General features: G+C 43.9%; 1 pseudogene; it reads left to right on the forward strand.

Moving 5' to 3' along the window:
• Positions 1–229: 229 nt before the first annotated feature.
• Positions 230–961, forward strand: LOC102250763 (annotated as a pseudogene).
• Positions 962–5,075: the final 4,114 nt, after the last annotated feature.

Below are 5,075 nucleotides of genomic sequence, written 5' to 3' on the forward strand. Positions count from 1 at the left end.
AGCTTTTCTTCATGGGACTTTGTCTCAGATTCCTTCCCTTTTCTCTCCTGCTCCATCCCCTGCTGGGTTTCTCCTGAGTCACCCACACTTGAGCTCCTCTCCAGAAAACCTGACCTAAGATTCAAATTAACTCTTTAGTATTGCCATTTCCTCCATCAGGACCATGAATAAAACATGGCTTCCTCAGATTTACTTCTTCAGTCAAAACGTAAGAATTGCTACTTAAAATATGGCCCTGTACGACATCTGCTTCCGCATCCTGAATCTGACCACGCCCACGTACTGGGACCTCAACCACCTGGTGTCTGCCACCATGAGCGGGGTCACCACCTGCCTGCGCTTCCCCGGCCAGCTGAAAGCGGACCTGCGCAAGCTGGCGGTGAACATGGTGCCCTTCCCCCGCCTGCACTTCTTCATGCCCGGGGGACAGCCAGCAGTACCACGTCCTGACGGTGCCCGAGCTCACCCAGCAGATGTTCGACTCCAAGAACATGATGGCCGCGTGAGACCCGCGCCACGGCCGCTACCTGACAGTGGCCGCTATCTTCCGGGGCCGCATGTCCATGAAGGAGGTGGACGAGCAGATGCTCAACGTGCAGAACAAGAACAGCAGCTACTTCGTGGAGTGGATCCCCAACAACGTGAAGACGGCCGTGTGCGACATCCCGCCGCGGGGCCTCAAGATGTCGGCCACCTTCATCGGCAACAGCAGGGCCATCCAGGAGCTGTTCAAGCGCATCTCGGAGCAGTTCACGGCCATGTTCCGGCGCAAGGCCTTCCTGCACTGGTACACGGGCGAGGGCATGGACGAGATGGAGTTCACCGAGGCCGAGAGCAACATGAACGACCTGGTGTCCGAATACCAGCAGTACCAGGACGCCACGGCGGAGGAGGGCGAGTTTGAGGAGGAGGCCGAGGAGGAGGTGGCCTAGACCACCTCATTCATTCACCCCTGTCTGCCACGTCAGTGAATTTCTGTTGTCCTCAATGAAGCATGGTCTTTCTATTTGTATCTATGGTGCTCAGTTTTGCCTCTGTCAGAAATTCGCACTGTTGATATACTAATGTGGCACTCCTCTAAAAATTAAGGGATATACTATACTAATTGAAACGCATGTGTCCAAAAAAATAAAAAAATAAAATATGGTCCTCTGGAAAAGGCAGACGAACAAACTCAGGGAGACACACAATTTTGAGCTACAAACGCTGTTAGGAATCATCTGTTCCAACTTGCCCACTTCATAAGCAAGGTGGCTGATGTCCACAGTGACTTGCCCAAGACATTGCTCAATGAAAGGCACAGTCTAGAGACTTGGATCTCAGCCTTCTGCATCTCCAGCTCTTTCTCTCTCAACTTGAAGTTATTCTGTGAGCAAGCAGTGCATCAGGTTCTGATAGCCTTAAACTCACCATCACAATGGGGGTTTCAGAAGAGAATCTTCTACCCTGACATTTAATTACATGGTGGACCGGCAATGTTCAGAGCATTGCTGCACAAATTCAGACACTAGTGGAGACCACTAAAGTAGACAGAAAAGTAACTTCCAGTATCTACTATGGCTGAGTTTCAAGATCTGTTTTATTAGAGCCACACAAATAGAATATATAATGGATATAAATATATAATATATATAAAATTTACATGCACTTTTATGATATATAATTACTAAATTCTGAAAATCAGGGGTTATTTTTTGACACTAAGGGAAAATCAAATTTTCTATCATCTATCTAGCATATATACATAATACAAATATTTTTACCTTGGTGTCATGAAATAACCTCTGATTTTCAGAATTTAGTAAATATCTTACATTACAGAAATTATGTAAATGTATTTTTAAGCAAGGATAAGCACTATTTATTTATTTATTTGCATTAATTAATGCAGCAGTGGTTCAAGGCCAGGGGACATCATCCACAGGACAATGGTGTGTGTGTTTTCTTAAATATATTTTTACTAGAGGCCAGATGCATGAAAATCTGTGCACTTGGGGAGGTTCCTCAGCCCAGCCTGCACCCTCTGGAAGTCCAGGACCCCTCGGGGGATGTCCACCTGCCGGCTTAAGCTGGCAGTCAGACATCCCTCTGGCAGCCCGGGAGCCCTCGAGGAATGTCCAACTGATGGCTTAGGCCGTCAGTTGGACATCCCTAGCACTGTGGAGGAGGCAGGAGAGGCTCCCATGACTGCCGCTGCATTGACAGCCATCAGCCTGGCTTGTGGCTGAGCGGAGCTCCACCTTTGGGAGTGCACTGACCACCAGGGGCAGCTCCTGCTTTGAGCGCCTGCCCCCTGGTGGTCAGTGCGCATCATAGCAACTGGTCGTTCCACCATTAGGGTAAATTTGCATATTACTCTTTTATTATATAGGATTGATTTCAGAGAAGAAGGGAGAAGAAGAGAGGGATAGAGACATCAATGATGAGAGGGAATCATTGATCAGCTGCCTCCTGCATGCATCACAATGGGGAATTAGCTTACAGCCTGGGCATGTGCCCTGACTGGGAATCAAACCATTACCTCCTGATTCATAGGTCGATGTTCAACCACTAAGCCATGCTGGACAAGCAGGACAATGGTTTCGAAGACTTGCTCACCCCTACTTGGCTTCCACTCCTACATAGTAATCTCTGTATGTAAGCCTCATTGTAGAAAGACTTGTGATTATCCTATATAATAAAAGCGTAATATGCAAATGAATGGCCGAACAGCATATGACCATCCAGATGACCATCCAGACAACCATCCAGGACCACCCTATGACACCCACTGGCACCAGGCAGCCAAGGTGGGTGTGATGTGATGGGTCGGAGGCCCAGCAATTGCCCCATGATCACCCCGCAGAGGAAGGCCCAGGCCACCAACTGACGGGCTGCAGTGGGTGGGCAGGGCCTCCCTTTGTGAGGGAAGCCCAGGTCCCAGGTGTCAGAGGGAAGCCAGTGTTGGCATTCAGGGGAAGGAAGGTCTACTCTTGCACCAATTTCGTGCACTGGGCCTCTAGTAAAACCATAATTCTATACCTAAATGATAATTTCTTTCAATGCAATCAATAAATTAACAACTGGATCCAGAAAAACTTTCCCATTTGGCATTCTCTCTGCCCATAGCCTCCAGGAAAATGCAGAGATTCAGCTATTGTAAAATAATATGCTGTCCTCATCACACTTAAGCCATGTCTTGTTTATTGCCTGCTGATTGATGAAATGACTCTAATAATGCTCTATCACTTTTATATTTCTGCCAATTTCCTGAAACTCACTTAAAATTGGTGAGAACCCTTCTACTGAAAGTGGTAATTGTTTGTTAGATATAGGCAATGCCTGTGGAAAGTCACATAAATCAGCCTATGGATGCACTCTTTTACTTTTACTGTTAAAGACATCTTGATGAGATAAGGGCATAAAGGGTGGAAGAGAATAATGGGCAGTATTTTAATTCTCATGGGGACATTACTCTCTGTATAATCTATATCTGACCACAGTCACCCAGCTATTTAGAGACAGATTATGGACATGACTCCCAACAGAGGATCTTATCGGGCATCATATTTTTTCCCAAGGAGTTTACAGTCCTCTGGGGAAGATATTTCAAGAATGCTATTCGGGAAGTAGCACAAACTGAGTTTTAGTATACTTTCTTCAACATGTTGTAGATAATATGTACTCTAAGGGGTGACAAAATCATTATTCTTTCATTCTTTATTTGTATATGTTATACTTGTAAACTTGTGTAAAACTGTATTTGTATTTGGTTCCCTATATAAGAGCAAAGATTAGAAAAATATATAACCAGATAACACAATATTATTTATCACTAAACCAAAAAAAAGCCAAACCTATCCAGTCATGAAAAGACATATCACTAAGAGAAAGGTGAAAGAAGCCAATCTGAAAAATTCATATACTGTATGATTCCAACTCTCTGACATTCTGGCAAAGACAAAACTATGGACACAGGGGTTGAAGGAAGCAGGGATGAAAAGGCAGAGTATAGAGGATTTTTGGGCAGTGAAACCACTCTGTCTGATATTGTAATGGTGGGTTCATGTCATTAGACATTTGTCCAAAACCATAGACTATACAACACCAAGAGTGATCCCAATATAAACTATGGACTTTGAGTGATAATGTCAGTGTAGGTTCACCAATTATAACAAATGCACTCATCTGATGGGGGATGTTGATAATGGGAGAAGAGGACTGTGTAGGTGTGTGTGTGTGTGTGTGTGAACTTTCCCTATACCTCACTCTTAATTTTCCTGTGAACCTAAAACTGTTCTAAAAATTAAATCTTAATGATAAAAAGACATAACATTGAAGCTTATAATAAGTAAATAAACCAAGGTACCAGGAGAAAAGTAACTTTGATGGCATTAGAATATGCATTCTCCTTGCTAGATGTTGACATTCTTACTGACAGCATGAGGAGACTTCTTGACCCATTCATCAGCCATCTGTTGTGTCACTCTACAGTATTTCTCAAGCTTTTTCACCACAGTAAGCTTAGAGAACAGAAACTGACACCCGTGGGTACAGGAATACTTAAAGGTAGATTTCTTTTAATATTTTTGGACCATGGTTGATTGCAGGTAACTAACTGAAACTGTAGAAGCAAACCCCCAGGTAAGGGGTAATATGCCTACTTTGTTATTACATGTAGTTCATCCTCCCACAGTTATCTCCAATCTCTCAGCTTCCATTCTCAGAGAAAATGACATTTACCAGGTTTTATATTGTAACCCTGGGTGCAGTTTATATACATCTATGAGTGTGTGTCCTTTTTTAACATTCAATAAGATATGTGATATGGTGACTATACAGTGTGTACTTTGCTATATTGTATTGTTTTACTTAGTAATGAATTGTGGGTACCATTTCATATTATGGTATACTGACCTACCTTATTCTCTTTTTCTTTATTGATTAAGGTATTACATATGTGTCCTTATCCCCTCACTGCCCCCCCCATACACACACTCATGCCCTCACCCCCCTGATGTCTGTGTCCATTGGTTAGGCTTATATGCATGCATACAAGTCCTTTGGTTGATCTCTCCCCTTTACCCCCACCCTCC

This window comes from Myotis brandtii, unplaced genomic scaffold, assembly GCF_000412655.1.
Source record: "Myotis brandtii unplaced genomic scaffold, ASM41265v1 scaffold1091, whole genome shotgun sequence".
NCBI classification, from domain to species: Eukaryota; Metazoa; Chordata; class Mammalia; order Chiroptera; family Vespertilionidae; genus Myotis; species Myotis brandtii.